Genomic DNA, 17,356 nt, shown 5'->3' on the forward strand with positions numbered 1-17,356 from the left:
CTCTGAATTCATAAATTAATAAGTGACCTGTACTTAAATATGTTTTACAGCAACTGTGATATCATTGAATGGATTCTTCCAGTTTCCATACAACATCCAAAACATAAAAGACAGTAACAAAATCTGTGATTCGAAGATTCTTAAATTTTCACTGGCTGGCCTATACCTGAACACTAAAGTTATGCCACTATTGTGCTTCCACAGTCTTGTTTATTCCAGTGGAGAAAATAGAAAACCATTTGGGATTAAAATATTAAGCATCAAAATAAATACGTCAATTCCCTTCTGAAAGGGGAGATGGCCCCAGTTCGCCAGACGACTGTTTTTAGGATGAAATAAACGGCAAACAAAACAATGGAAGCAAGTAATGCATAAAGATGGTCTGATGTTCGATCATCAAGAATGTACATGCTGACTTCAGAGAAATGGCTTAACATAGTCTTACTGATACAGAAATCAAATGCACCTTGTCTTGATTGTTTATTTTGTTCCTGTGACCAATTTGGCAACGATTTACACATTACAGTAGCACATCAATGAATTCAAATGCGACTAATCTGTCGGAGGACCCCTGAAAAGCCAATAGTTTGTTTTGTTGCAATGCAGTGTGTCAAAACATTAAGAGAATGTGAAGAATTAATATTTTAAATGGTGTAATTACTGTAAGCACTGTGGTATCAGCAGGTTGGATGTGCGCCTTTATGAGACAAGGCTGAGTAAGTGCGTAGGCTGAACCGAAGTAAAAGCAGACTTCAATGGGAACAATACATTTTACATATCTCATGGTTGGTAGACAAAGCCGTAAGTGTCAGAGCCTAGGATAGCCAGCGAGCAATCCTGTCGAGTGATTTATCTGACTGCGCCCTGACAACTTTGGAGGCAAATCCCCAAGTATGCTATCTATTAAATGAGCCTGTGTCAACGCACGGGAGATAAAGCGCCCACAGCTGCCCATTGAAACGTCCTCCTCAGGCCCAGCTGTGGCACACAAATCAAAGGCTTCGACACGAAGACCAAACGGCACAGCAGAGCTCACCTTCACACAAGCACACAAACCAGTACTAATGTGCCACTCTACTAATTGGTGAATAATAACCCCCCCCCAAAAAAAAACACTTAAATATTCTTACAAAAAATAAAGGACTTCAATAAACGGTGATGAGCATGCATAGTAAACAACATAATTACTGCTGAAAGACCGTGTGAAGTGAATTAAGAGATTTGTTTCAAAATACATTATACAAATTTGAAGGTAGGTGTTGAAAATGTGCAAAGACTGAGAAATGTGTAGTACTCAGTCGTTGAGATGTAGCATTTAACTGTTTTTGTTTTTTTGTTTTTTCCACATTTCAGTTTTCCTGATTTATGGGCACCTTCAGCTAAAATGGCACCCTGTAACTCACTCTGGTGCAGAGCATGTCACCGCTCGCCTGACTATATCAGAACTGGGCACCTTTGTTCGTGTTAGTGCCTTCGCGGCGCAATTGTGAATTATAATTACGAAGACATTTCCACAACAACCTGCAGTGAGCTGGTTTTGCTAACGTGCCAAAAAAATACATCTTCCCTGCATATCAAAATTGAGTGAACAGCTCAGTGTTGTTATCTAACTTTCCAAGTGTTACATATTTTGTGTTATTCAGGCGATCCAAAATGGTTGAAACATGAGACATTTGTGGGTTTATAACTATCAAGAGGCATGTGCTTAAAAGTCCAGCATGTGGTATGAGCCACAGGCTGAATAATGTGCCGCCATGAGTTTTGGTCTAAATACATGGTTAACTTTCACTGAAGTGCCTCTGTTAAGTGGACCTACACATCGACACGACACCAAACAAAGCAGTTTTGTGGTGGACAAGCCCACTGCCAGCTGTGTCCTGAGCCATGTTTGCCCGCGAAGGTGGTTAGTGCTGCTCGTTGCTGCATGGACAAGCTATATATAGAAAAATGTAGACGTATGAAAGTATTTGATTAACAGCTGAGTGGGGAGTGCTTTCAGCGCATTCATAGGACACGCCTTTGAAACCTCATTTTATGTACTTGGCAATTGTTTTATTCATTCAAATTTGGCAGGCATGGTTGTTCACACTCTTCTCTGTGGTGTGTAAAATGTGTAAGATGTTTTTTTATGATCATCTGCAGGGACTTTATGATTCATGTAAAAGAAATAATTAAACCCACTGTTCAGTCATTCTTTCTTATTCCATTGTCACTTGGGAGAAACGACTCACGTGCCAGCACTCGGCCAAAACCCATGGAAACAATCACAAATACAGCACTAAAGGTAGTTTCTCTTCTGGGTCAAACAACGCAACGTGGCACAGCTTGTCTTATAATTCAAATACTTGATTTGAAAGCATGTCCGTGTTTTGATTGTGACACCCTGTTCCTTCGTCGCAACATGAAGCAGAGTTCCTGACTCACTCGCCCTAGGACCCCCCTCGCCCACCCCCACTCGTCTGTTGTTCATCCACCGCCTTGCCTGGCGAAAGCGTGTGTGGTCTTGGTGCTTTACTCAAGACTATAGCTTGGCTCCACTATGTGAGAATCCTTGTTGCAGAACCACAGATGAAAAAAATGGGGCTTTTATAATTATACTGAGATGAATCCAGGAATTTCCTGCTGGTCCTTTTAATTACGGAGATAATTTTTCTCTCGGGAAGACCAGCTTTAACATACTTACCAGCTATTTCAATAGTAGTTTTTTTTTTTTAAAAATATTTTTTGTACTAAAACAAAGTTATTGTTTTTGATTTGTGAGCATAAGGACTGAATGTGATCGGGGCAACATGTTTATTGGAGACGTTATGACGAGCTTGTGAGAGTATTTTCCTCGTTTTCTTTGACTGATTGTAGAAGTATGAGAATGACGTGGGGGAGGTGAATTGTGGGTATATATTAAGTCTTCTGCATCTCTTACTTCTGTGAGTGACAATGGGAAGTGTAATAATGAAGCACACCACCATGTTATTCCACAGCCCTATCTCAGTAATATTGTAGCTGCCAGATACCCATGTGGCACCCACCTTGCTGTCGAGGCATTTTTTTCCTCCAAAACTGAATGCAATTTTAGCCTCTATGGTTTGAACAATCAGATACCAGACTGTAAATGTGACTTACTCAGCATTAGTTTCCGCTATGATTAAATGTGAGCCAAAAAATATATATATATACAGATCATAACATTTGCATTTGTTGAGATTTAATTGGGGGGAGGGGGGGTGATGACATCATCTCCATTTGTTGTTCAGTACAAAATACTAATAGGATAGTGACAATACAAAACAATCAGGCTGGAGAACCAAGTGTCAAGTGTCAAGTTTATACTCCTCTCTCCTGCCATGCCAGGTGGGACCGTGGCCCCTGTTGCGGCTCTTAAGTCAGAATATTGGCAAAACGATTTCTTACCTACCTTTATGTGCCATATACAGATCATAACATTTGCATTTGTTGAGATTTAATTGGGGGGGGGTGATGACATCATCTCCATTTGTTGTTCAGTACAAAATACTAATAGGATAGTGACAATACAAAACAATCAGGCTGGAGAACCAAGTGTCAAGTGTCAAGTTTATACTCCTCTCTCCTGCCATGCCAGGTGGGACCGTGGCCCCTGTTGCGGCTCTTAAGTCAGAATATTGGCAAAACGATTTCTTACCTACCTTTATGTGCCAGTGCAATTTATGCACAAGAACAACCAGGCAAATGGTGTAGAAAAATAGCAGCTTTTGCAGGCAGTATAAAAGGGACCTTTGTTTCACCCTTACTATTATTCCAAACTAAATTTTCATCAGAAAACGTTTCAGGCGGCGCCAAGTATTAGCTATGGGGGACTCGGTTGGAAGCCCCTGACCTTCCTGAGATTACATGTGGACTTACAATGTAGTGAACTATCACCAAGGAGAATATTATCTATCCATTCAGACTTAAAATTTCTCAGGTCAACATTAGGTATGTCGCAGAGAAAGTGCTGCAGCAATGGTGGATGTTAGAATTATAGCGAGCTACATTCATTCATAGTCTGAAGGCTTTTGAAAAGGCTTTTTAAACAAGTTATGAGCATATATTAATATAAAGCACTTAATGTCACGCAAAAGGGACCCATAAGAGGTTTGAAAAGAAAAAAAAAATCAAACCAGACTATTTTCCATATCAAAAGGTAACTGTCACAAAAATTGAGACAGACTCCACTGTAGACTGCCATGCAGTAAAGTGGTGGTTAATCAACTACCACTTTCCTGCATGGCAGCCTTGCAATTTCAATAAGACCTTTGTTTGTAATAGTCCTACCTCAAGAACTGATGTTGTACAAAACCGTACACCTTCAAATTACTACGTAGCTCATACCAATAAAAGATGAATACAACAGTAATGTGTCAGGTGTGCAAGCTTGAAAGTAAACTCTCAAACAAGTCATGTAAGGTCAGAAAGTTGGTTAGCGTGCAGACTGAAAAAAAATTAAACAGAATACAAAAAGGCTATTTACTAGTTAATGCACCATGACTGATTCTTTAGCTTTGAAGCAGTTTGTCTGACAGCCATATGAACTGGCTCTCCAAAATTAATGAAAGTGAGTGGAACACAGTGGGCTAGCAGCCAGGGATTACGCTGTGTTTAGGACAGTGACAGCCTGGAAAGCTTGCCAAGACCACTCTACGTCGATACAATTGATGATGCAAATGAATCTATCGTGTGTGGCCACTGAGGTAGTATGAGCAGTCAATGTTGAAAAGAGATTACTTATTTGTGACTCATCATCCTTATTTGCCAGGTCACCCCATGGCCGGGTACACACAACGACAATCGAGGCTGTTTTTGTCCTGATTTTGCCCTTCCCGAACCAAGAGCGTCAAACACCCTCCTATCTTGTCTTTCAAGATTGCCCTATAAGGTGATCGCTAATGGGGAATTGTGAGTTCCAAGAGAACCATCAGTCTATTGAAATCACAGAAAAGAGGTATGAACACTTGATATAAGATCCTTCACAATGTCTCTAATTTCAGAGCAACACTTATTGGTGTGAATGAGACATGTATGGCTCCACACACATGTTCTACACGCTGTGGAAACATCGAGCTACCATTTGAAACCAAGTAGTCAGACCGGCAAGATTTCATCATCTTGCGCTGTTTCAAGATGAATATACTGTTCACACTCGAAATAAGGAAAATGTTCTTGAACACACAGAGAGCAAAAGCAAAGGTTCAATTATTGCATTTTTTTAACTTACTTTAAATGATGAGAATCTAAACTAATTGACTGCAACTCAAAATGTTAAATCAGGTATATGTACCGCTCCATCTTGAAGGAAAAAGATAAGCCAGGCCTCCTGGTTACATTCTAAATGGTAATGACCAAAAACGGGTATGAGGCAAGCAATTCATTTCTCATTCAGATATCTCTCCGATCATAACTGCCAAACCTTGGCAGAGAGGAAATTGAGCAATAAAGCAAAGCTGATGATCAAATCTAAAAAGGTAATGCTTTCCCTAAATACTAGATTCATCCAGATCCCCGGTGCTATAGTTGCAGAGTGGCAGTTGGGGGAGGAGAAAGGATTGATCACTTGGTCATGTTTTCATCATATGTGGTGGTTAGCGAAAAATGGGTTATTGAGTCGGCCGGTCTGTTATATTTAACCCATAAGAGCCCAGACCCATTTTTCCAAAAAGTTTTGATGGGTTAAAATCAGACAAAAAGTTTTGAAAAAAGATACTGGGAAGTTCAAACTGTTTGTTACACTGGTGTCACTGTGGGCTCTTATGGGTTAAAGACTGAATACATCAAAGCTGATTGTGACGTGGGCTGAAGCAAACCCAACACCGCAAAGCAAACAAGGCAGGTCCGGAACAACCGAAGAGCAACAACATTATGTAACCTATTTATGAAGTAAACGCAGTATTGGAATATATTTGTGACAGGACTGGAGGGCAGGCATAATGAATGTGCTCTCTCAAGTCATTTAGAACGGATAAAAACTAGTTTAGTTTAATTAGATTTTCAAAAGGGAGGGAGTGTTGTCCCAGTTCTGAACGAGAACAGCCTTTGTTAAGTTTCATTTAAAAGCATGGGTGCATGGGTGACTAAATTACATGCTAATTGTGCATTTTAATAAGCTGCAGAAGTTTGAGGCAAAACCAGTCTCAGTGAGCAATGAGATACACCCGGCACCTCTTGCAGGCAGGCTCTTTCCACGATATGTAGTCTGGTAAAGCACGAGTCAAGTGGTTTGTATTTGTGCATGAATAAACACAACATTACTCAATCTTTGCTAATCAATTTGATTGAATCAATGTATTGTAGAGCAGTCCATTTTCAAAAGGAATCGGGTAACATAACACACACTTGTTAATGCCATCACTATCCTGAGGAAATGTCACAATAATGCACTGCCCCATCCAAAACAACTTTTTTTGCTTTTTGGCAAGCCTCACTGATTTGAAATCCAATAAATGAATCACTTCTGCTAATTTATCTGTGCAATCAGCAGGCTTGTGTTGACGATGAAAATGTTGCTGCTCGATTGACAATTTGTGTACTGAGAAACTCCTGGATGTATTTAAAAAAAAGACTCAAAGCCTTATCAAAGTTTGCTGTGAAATGCCGAGATAGTGAACGTCATGACAATGAGTTCCATCATTAAGGTGGATTTTGGTGATGTGCAGAAGTGGTCCTTCCAAATTCACACATTACGCCAGGATCCTGCTTGTAAGCTCTGCATTCAACACCATCATCCCTTGAACTGCTCCATGTTACACTAGCTCAGCGTCTCTCCGGCCATCTGCTAGTGGAATTACAGCACAGGTGTCAAACACCAGTCCTTAAACGCCGCTATGTTTTAGATGTTTCCCTCTTCCAACACTCTTGATTCAACTGATCAACTCATCAGCAAGGTCTGCAGGAACCTCATAACCACCCTGACCGGAGTTTGACGCCTGTGATCTATGTCTGACAGACAGGACACAGCAGGTCAGTCAGGGGTAGACAATAACATGCACCATCAACATTATGGACACCCAAGAATGAGGATCTTCTCTCCGCTACGCTTCTCCCTCTACACACCTAGCTGTCAAACACTTGAAGTTTGCAAATGACACCACAATCCTTCGCCTCATCAATGATGGCGACGAGTCTGCATCTCGACAGGAAGTGGAGCGGCTGGTGCGTCGGTGTGGGCAAAGAACCTGGAGCTGGAGAAACTCAAGTCTATCGAGATGATGGTAGACTTCATGAATCATCCTACACCATAGATGTGCCTCCTGCTGCCTAACTGCCCTGTTTCAACCATCAAGACCTTCAAGTTGCTGGGAATTACAGTCTCTCAGGACCTGAAGTGGGAAATCAACATCAACATACTGAAAAAGGCCCTGGCCGAGAATGTACTTCCTGCAACTGCTGAGGAAACACAGGTCTGCCACAGGAGCTGTTGAGACAGTTCTATGCAGCAGTCACCGAATCCGTCCTATGTTCATCCATCATAGTCTAGTTTGGTGCTGCCATAAAGAAGAACAGGCGAGAGAATCATTGGTACAACCTACAGACTCTCAAGGACTTGCACACTGCAAAAACTCAGACAAGGGCAGGCAAAATTCTCTTCGACATCCTGGTCACCACCTCTTCCAACTTCTTCACTTAGGTGGGTACGATCAAACTATGCACACTAAAACCAGCAGACCGTCCAATAGCATCTTCCCTCTTGCCATTAACTCCCTAAACAGTTGCCTCATAATTCCAGAGTGGCATTTTGCAAATGTTCACCAATTTTGCACAACCCTGCGTGATGGTACAACCACATTCATGAATGTAGCTTCAGCATTCTGAGTATTTGCCTAGCTGTTGTTGATCGCCATTACACACAAGTGGACACTTTAAAGTGCTCAAGGCATGTCCTCTCTCTCTGAATCACCTGCACAACTGTCACTCTTAACATACTGTAATTACTGCAATGCAGGTCTCTTTTATTTTCTTGACGTCTCTCTGCATCTTTTGCACAGTTGTCATTGTTTGGTCCTTCTGCACTAATGGTATACTTACATGGCTGAACGACTATGTACTCACAGTACGTGTTATGTGTTTCGTCCTACATATGTTCTTAAATTCAGTTTTTACAAATCTGGCCAATAAAATTCATTATGATTGATTCTTTCCCTAGGGTTTTAACTTAAGTCAAAGCACCGTTTGTAAATAAAACTAAAATCTCTCACAAATTTGAACGAAGCGGGTTTTCATTCAGTCTGTTACTTGTTGGGAATTATAGCTTGCGCGAGTGCTCCTTTGAAATGTGAGCCGCTCTGTAATGATTTCTCTGACATTTAAACACGTCACAGCTGACTTTTGCGGGTGAAAAACCCAGAAAAGCCAAGTCTGTCCAAGTATTCTACAACAGAGGTCATCTATTTGGTTCAGAAGGTGGCTTTCTCAAAAGTCTTCTTCTGCGGGCCTTTAGATCGCAGGTGACTGCTGTCGGTTAAGGTAAAGAAAAGTGATTGTGCAGCGCTCAAAAAAAGACACTTGGCTGAGCTACATGCCAATCAATGAGAACAATTCATGTTTCAATGAACGGCAGACGCTGATTCAGCTACTGATGCGTTAATTGGATAGAACCAAAGAGGAGAGAGAATGACCCCTTCGATGACCCTTATCATTGAAGCCGTGACTGGAGCACAACCTTAGGAATGACCTACGTGTCAGAGGTTGATCAGGACAACCCCTGCTTAACCCCTGGACACATCAGCCAACAAGGTCATTTAAGATCATTTGAGATCATATGTTGAAAGGCTACTCGCATCTGGCTCACATTTTATCAATTGGATTTTAACTGTGCAAGTCTCAGGCGTGACAAGTAGATTGGTGTCACTGCACAAAAGGCCATTGTGAAAAGCCCGACTGCTAAAAACCTGTACAAGCAAGATGGGTCACATAAAGAATAGTTAGTGGTAAGGGTAAAACTAAACGTTAATTATTAAGATAGATTCATTTCATTTTTCAAAGTATTAATGGCCTTTAGAGAATTTATTGAGGACAGGCAATCTGAATATTTTGCAGCCTCTTTTTAAAATAAAATGCTGACATTGCGCAATTTTCTTTTCTTGGTTGCATGGAAAGTGTGCAGTCAGTGTTGGGCAATTAAGTGAAATGTCATCATGATGTAGATTTTGGTTTCTCGCAATCATGAAAAACATTATAATCAGAGAAAATTGGTTAATGTGCTGAACGACGTAGCGTGTGCAGCCAGGTCCTGTGTTTTGCTTGCAGCAAGCGCGTGACACATATTCTGCTACTGATGTTTATTAACGCTCCAGCTGGAGTTTACTGTAAAAATAAACACAAAAAGTAATAGACATATTTTACATGTAAATCAACCAATTGGTTTTGGGCGCATTGTCAGCTTAATGGTAGCACTCAATGGAAAACACAATTCGCCGGCTTTCAAAAATTACAAATCTGAACTTCATGAAAACAATTTACCTACAAATAATGAATATTCACAAACAAACGCTGTCGCACATACAGACAAGTAACACTATCCTATTTGTGGTAATATATTCTTAATCTGTAAAAAAAATAGTTGTATTAGTAACGTTTGCTACTTCCTTCTACTATTTTTGTCTGCAGGTAAGTGTCACCACATGTCTCTAAGAGGCCGAGGTGCGCTCCGCAGGAACATCAGATAATTATTTTGGGAGATGGGGCAACAAAATACTGAGAAAGTAGAGGAACACTCAAAAAAGAGCGGTTTGGAACATTCCATAGTTGAGCAGGTTAATTGGAAACAAGTGAGTGTCATGAGAAGCTTCCCTGAGAGGCCCAGTTGCTCACAAGCAAGGCTGAGGAAAGGTTAACCACTTTTAGAACAAATACATGAGAAAAGAGTCTAACAGTTTAAAACCAATGTATCTCAACTTCCAATATCAGTTTTTAATCGTCATATAAAAACATTCAGAGAATCTGGGAAAAATCTCAGCAAGGCCAACATTTGACCATGACCAATCCCTCAGGCGGCATTATGTTCAGGATATTGCCACTTGGGCTCAGGAAACCACGCATGGATAATTAGGCAGCATCAAATCCTGATTAGAACACCCCGAGCTAACTAAAGTGTAATATTTTGTCCCCCAAACACTGTGGTCAAATTCCAAATTGTATCCCTTCAGGGCAAGCAGTAACATGCCCTATTTAGGAGATTGTCGTTGCCGTTTCTACTGTAAGGGTTATTTAAAAAAAGATCAAATGCATCTCGTCACCCTGAAGTCAATCGACAGTTAGAATGCTTGTATGAGCATTGTGAAAAATGATAGTCAGCTGCTAATAAATGATGGCTACGCTACACGCTTGTTGCATGTGTTGTGCAAACGTGGCATAAGGAGGGAAACAGGTTCTTGGAACAAGCTGTTGCTGTGCGCATTATGTTTTGAGGATTCCACACATGCTCCTCTAACAGGCAGAGCTTAAGTGCTCAGACGGGGAGACAAATTGCCTGTATCAATATGCATCCAGCATCGCCAAAGAGAAAGGTGATGTTAATTATTTACCGAGGAAGCCTGTTGCTTACACTGATGAAGTGATGAGATACTTAACATGTTGCTGAAAAACACTGCTCAGTGGTTGCTGCTCAATTAAAATTAGCACCATACTTCGAATGTACAATTACAGTATCTGACAGTCAACGCGTTTTGCTGCTGAGACGATTCAAACAGTGTCAAGGTTTTGCTTCCATTTGTCTATTTCAACTGTAACTGTGACACAACAAATACATCTATTGGAAAATACAGCCTCCTCCGCCTGAAAGATAGAAAGAATTATTCATTTTATAGATTTCCTGTTTTTGCCATCAAGGATTACCCGCTTCACCTGAGCTGGTAGCTTCCTTATTGGCTTAGCCATTGGTTGCCTTCCATCCACTCCGCTGCCTTCAAGGTGACCCATAACTAAGAAACGCTTCCAGAAAACTGTCATTCAGCAAAAAGGTTTGGTATGCTACTGTCCATTCCAGTTCTGCATATTTTCCTCAAACTCACTGGGTTGTGGATACACCTCATGATTACTCATTCCGTAGCTGAAACATTTATCCAGAGAAGACAAATGTCGATTCAAGTTATATCGGATTTCATCGCAGAAGTGCTACGGAATGCATTGATGATTACTTTGTATTCATGCTCCCTCAGACAACAATGTAATAAATCGGGAACATCTGTTTATGAAAAGTGCTCTATGATGACCCCACTGTGGAGCAATCAGCACCTTAGTGACAAAGAGTCACTATAATCATGCCATTTGCAGCACCATTCAACAGCAACCACAAGCAAGTGCTGGAAAAAAAGAGATGAAACAAAAATATATTGTATGGACACTTTCTATGTCACACCAACAATGACCATTTAGTTACAAGAAACCTTTGCTCAACATCAATTGAGCCGAAATGTCACCAGTCTTTAATGGCTGTTAAAGAGGAGAGTAAGGAAGACACGGCTGTTTGTGTTGTATTGTAAAAGCCTATAGAGGTTCCACCTTTTTTTTAAAAAAAAAACACTTGACCCGGTTCCACACATTGGAGTGTCCTTTCCACGGTAATGGCGTTTTGCATAATGCCATTACTAGGCGCAAAGCATGAAATCACCCCGCTTTAGTACCGATTTGAAAAGGCAGAAACAACTGTGGAAGTGGGGGAGTGTGTGTGTGTGTGTGTGTGTGTGTGTGTGTGGGGGGGGGGGGATGGGACTCAAAGGGCCATTTAAGCATAAACAGATTCTTCAAACTCTTCTTTTAGATTGGTTAATGAGAAGGGGGCAGACAGACACGCAAAGAGAAACACAACAATTTATTCATATTGGCAATTTGCCACTAGATTACACTCTTATTTATTTTATATATATATTTTTATTTCTTTTCAGAAAATCGTACGTCGTCTCCTAGAGTAGAGTGAAACCTGCAAATGCGAAAGCCTATGAATCATACATTTTGAAATGCGGCCTAAAGTTGACCATTCCCATGCATGACATCACTTGAAAGATTTATTTAATACGTATCAAAGGATTAACTGTGGGTGAGTTGATTTTTCTGCAGCTACAGCATCTTTTGGAACTTGGCAAAACTGGGCCACCGTTGTGCACGATGTCACAAAATCTCTCAGTATGTTTATTAATCATGATTATTTTATACTTATTACACTTTGTACTTTTTTTCCCCTTTTTTTTGCAAAATCCAACAAAAAGTTTAGGCAGAACAGGCCCTGCAGTGCAGGACATCTATTTTTTTTTTTTTAATTTTAATGTTACTACAGGTCATTTTTTTAACACCCAACTCAAAGTGTGTTAGTCAAGAGAAATCTCCTGCGCTGCACATTTTGGTCTTCAAAGTACTTTAAAATGACACATCGTATTTCATAAGTAATTAAAGCAGGGATATTAATCCTCACTCTCTTCTCGCTCTCATCTGTCAGCATAACAAGTGATTCAAAAGATTCTCTCCTTTCCTAAACACACCTCAGGGAACCTGGAAGACGACACTGACCGCAGACCCTTCTGGCCTTGCATACCCTGAGCTACAATCTCTGGCCAGCTTCAAATTTCAAGGGCTGAAAAACAATCTCCCTGTTGGCAAATGGATGGCACAGCACCCAAACTCTTGGGTCAGGAGTTCACAACGTGCCGGGAGGATGTGGACAAGAGTGGTGAAGTGAAGTAATGTTGGGAAGGGTGAAGAGATAGACATGTATCAGACCTTTCCTGGAGACATCGGCTCCGTCTGATGACCCGGGGACCAGGTCACCGTCACACTCGTGCCCTCTGACACCCACTTGCTGTGTACATGCTATATCCAGTAATCTGATACAAGCACTACTAATTCAACTGCGAATGTGCAGCTTAGCATACTGTGACAACATTCTAACAAATGTATGATGGCAGAACAATGTTTGTGAGACTTGGCAATAACAATAACTGCACTTGAAAGAAGCTGGCTATGAAAAAAAAAAAAAAAAAAAAGAAAAAACGTCAGTCCTTCACAGACATTTGACGCCTTTATTTTTGGAAAGCTTTTTAACCATTGAGATCATGCCATTAGAGCCAGGAATGAAAATGTAGTGCCTTGAAAAAGTAGTCATACTGTATGATTTTTTTTCCCTCCACATTTTGCGACCTTACAATCACAAACTTGAGTGCAATTTGTTGAGATTTTTCGTGCCAAACACAAAGTGGCACTAAATTGTGAAGTGGGACGAAAAATATAGTTTTCAAAATTTTTGTAACACTGATTCCCCTAGATACAATCCTAGATACAATCAGAAGTCACCGAGTAAGTAAAAGGAGTCCATTTGGAAATACAGATTTTGGAGAAACATATCCTGCCATCTAAGCAACGCCATTTTCATGGATGCCCGTGCATATTTCAGCAAAACAATGCCAAACCAGATTCTGCCCGTGTTTCAACAGCGTGGCTTCGTAGGAAAAGAGTGTGGCTATTAGACAGGCCTCATTCCAAACCTGCCTCCCATTGAAAATGTGTGGCGCATCATGAAGCATACAATATGACAACGACGACACCGGAATGTTGAACAGCTTAAGCTGTACATCAAGCAAGAATGGGAAAGAATTCCACCTACAAAGCCTCAACAATTAGTGTCCTCGGTTCCCAAACATTTTTGGAATGTTGTTAAAATAAAAAGTGACGTGACACAGTGGTAAACATGACCCTGACAAAGTTTCATTTTTTTTCTTTAAAAGTAAAAAAAAATCAGTAATCGATATGAACATTAAATATATTGTCTTTGTAGTATATTCAATTAAATATAGGTTGAACATTGATGCTTAACACAAAGTCCAAACTTCATTGAAATTGGGTTTGTTGAAAATTGTTGTGTGTAGCAGGCTTTAGATGTCCAAAACGCATTTTTCAGTCGTATTCAGTACAGCTCTTCTCTCATGGAATCGCTCTCCCAAATTTTGGCTCGCCACAATCTCACTGACCCGTCTGAAAGTCTTGTCAAAATGATTACCCTTTCATAAAATGAGTAGTGAGGTCATTACGTAACATCGCTGCAGTCGACTTTCCAACTTTTTAACAAGTACAAAGTTGAGAAGCCCGGTCCTGAGCCATTTCATGTTTGATCCCATTTCATGTTAAGAAAGTGGTTCATCCAGTCCTCGCTACCATATGGACTACTACAGAAACATGACTAAGTCACACATATTATGCTGGACAGAAATAAAACCTAATGAAATCTGTTCAATGTGAAATGTTTTAACAAGGCAGTTCACAGAGATTTGCACGCAACATGTTTGCGGTTCCATCTAGTCTTTAGGTACAGAATTATTGAAACTGTGTGCAAAATAAAGTCTGACGCTACAGAGAAAAGCTTTTTGTGATTAGTAAGCATGAGTGGGTCCTCAATCTTTGTGGCGAAAACAAGAATGTGGTCAAAACCTTGGCTGAAGAAGTGAATTTAGTCGTGGCGCTTAAACGGGTGGCCATGCACCAGAATAACCATTGGATGACACAGGAGGATTTAGTTTGAAACAAAGCCCAAAGTCTACTTATGGTCCTACTAATTTTGGATGCAATGTGTTCCAGCACTATAGTTTTAACAGTATTCTCCACAAAGTCAATGTGTATGGTAGGGCTTGCAGACTAGACAACCTGTCGACTTTGCTCCTCTCCAATGACGTTTAGAGTTTGATATTGATTAGTCACTCATTGCATGTTTTTGGTTCATGTCGGAGGCAAACGGCTGCAGCAGCAACAAATGAGTGTGCCGATACAAAGTGTCACCTTAATTCATGTAAATTGTGTTTTATTTCTGAATGTGCAGCTTCGGTAAGTGGGGGAAGACCAATGTAGAGGGGGAAAAGCTTGGCTCCTGAAACATTAAAAAAAAAAAAAAAAAAATCAGTTCGCACGCAGGGAACTATTCAGCCATAGCCGAATAGGTTCTCAATTATTTCCAATCGCTGACAATTCCGACCATACAAAACCCGCTCCTGTCGTGGTCCCAGATGGAGGACTGGTTTCCATCTTTGACCAAGTTGCGCAAATGTTACCTGGCTGTCCTGCCCTCCCCCCCTCCCCGACTGGACGCTTGTGTTCTCACATTTAGGTTGTACTTAAATACAATGTATCGATGACATCATCGGGGACGAATTGACTGCCGTCCACTCGACATTCACATTTGTATCCACTAAGGCCCTGACAACCGCACTTGGTGTGGAGCTGGGAAGGAATTGTAAAGCAAAGCACGGATCCATAATTCAAAAATGAAAACCTTGCTTTATAATTCCCATACAGAGTATATTCCGAATGTAGTGAATGTGGAAGTCATTGTCGATCGAATATCAGTAAATCACTCACATTGGCATTTCAATCACAGCATGCGGAATTATCAATGCACTAAGACAAATGACAAAAAAATGTGGGGGCATGTGATATATTCTGGCTGTTTAATGTATACTAAGTGCTCCTATGCTGGCCATTTCCCCCCTTCTATTTCCTTTTCATTTGGCCTGCTCCGTTTCATGCTTTTTTTTCAGTCCTTTCAAATTTCGCTTTTCTTTCTCTGAACAAAATGACAGAGTTCTTGTCGGAGGCGCTCTTATCGACAGTCTCAATCCCGCAGCGAGAGATCCCTTGCTATTTGCTGAATTTAAGTGTGATGGTGTGCTTCAGTGGCTCATCTGCGGCTGCACTTTCTCAGCCGGCACTCATGTGATTAGATTTCATATCCCAACCGGCTGAAGATAAACTGTATCTCCATTGGCCAGGCCTCTTAAGATCAAGCTGCCTTTATGGAAGCGTTCTCACAACACATTCCTCTGAACATGTTGATGCGGTAAACCGTGCTTATGTCAATTAATAAAAGATTTAAAGGGAATTTTATTTGGTTTCTCAAGGGAGCTGATCGAGGCCTCTTCAAGGGTGGCACCATATATAAAGTTCTTAAATCAGGCTCATCGAGCCCATTCACCATGCGGGTGTACATACGGCAAAGGTGGAAGACGGGGTGAGGTGGGTAAGGGCTGCTGTGTGTATTTATTGTTCGCTTCTGCTTTAATGGCTCGTGACTGGCTAGCTTTATTAAACTGGGCTTTGCGCACACTCACAGCAGCACTAAAACCTCCGGATGGCTGAGAGGGGATCAATTTGAACTGCCGCCTGTAAGAATTACTGCCAAGTAATGGTATCATCAGACAGGTAGGCCTTGCCTGTGTTAAGGGTTAAATAGACCATTTAAATTCTTTAATCAACTTTGTTAAGAGCTGCGTGACACTTTTACTCTGATTCTTTCAGAATTTTTCAGGTGGGGAATATTAATTAAGACAAAGCCTTGGCAAGAGAGGTACAATAAAAAAGCCACACATTCGATTAAAGTTCAGTTACCAAACATCTATTATGTCATGTTGCGAATCATCTCGAGTAGCACAACTAGCGTAAACCATACAGATGGAGATTAGAGCAAATATTCAAAGTGGATTATGCAGTCTGCGATTGGCTGGCAACCAGTTGAGTGTGTCCACCGCCTAGTGCCCGAAGACAGCTGGGATAGGCTCCAGCATGCCCCGCGACCCTTATGAGGATAAGCGGATCCGAAAATGGATGGATGGATGGATTATGCAGTTTAATTTGCCAACTTCCGGAGGCACTCATAATTAGGGAATGAGGATTTTGGGTGCAAATCCAAGCTTTGCAGTTCTTGGTCTCTATTTTTTGTCAAATATATATCCCCAAAAATGATGACTTATACTTCAAAGCAGCTAATTGCTTTCTTCATGATGGATTTTTTTTGGACTGACGCGAGCTACTCTGGAGTGACGGAAAATATGGTACTTAGACTGCGCGCTGCACGTAACTTTGAAATGCTATATCTGGACTCCCTATGTGCATGTTATTTTCTGTTTTGCCACTTGCTATAATTTAGACTTGTAAAAGAAACTACTGTACATGTACTGTATTATATACTTCCTGTATGTGAACACTGTTCAGGCATTTCGAAACCAAAACAATGCATGCAAATGTTTGAATGCACTACCTCATTGGATGAAGGCACCATGGTCACCTCGACCCCTTTCACCTCTGTTAATTGCATTTCACTGATTGAAGTTTGCAGAAAAAAAGGTTGGTGTTTGCCAAGGAGGCCAGATTAGCACTCATAGCAAGTGATGCTTGAAATGCTCCACCTAGCCCTCAGGGCAAAAAATCCAAACCACTTTCACACTGGGGCCCAAGGAACCTATTGTCACCAGCCACTCAGAAGAACAGACAACAAATTGCCACGTAAGGAACTTCATCCTTCACAGCAATATAAAGGTCCTGCATCTAGCGAATGACAAGAATATGTGAGATACCACAAAAGGCGCGAACACTCATG

General features: G+C 40.9%; 1 protein-coding gene across 3 annotated transcripts in view; it reads right to left on the bottom strand.

The window, feature by feature from the left end:
• The window catches only part of macrod2 (mono-ADP ribosylhydrolase 2), a 362,991-nt gene that overhangs the window by 238,263 nt on the left and 107,372 nt on the right, over positions 1-17,356 (bottom strand). The gene's annotated exons all lie outside the window — the stretch shown is intronic.

Source organism: Hippocampus comes, unplaced genomic scaffold (genome assembly GCF_001891065.2).
Source record: "Hippocampus comes isolate QL1 unplaced genomic scaffold, H_comes_QL1_v1.1 scaffold76, whole genome shotgun sequence".
Classification (NCBI taxonomy): Eukaryota; Metazoa; Chordata; class Actinopteri; order Syngnathiformes; family Syngnathidae; genus Hippocampus; species Hippocampus comes.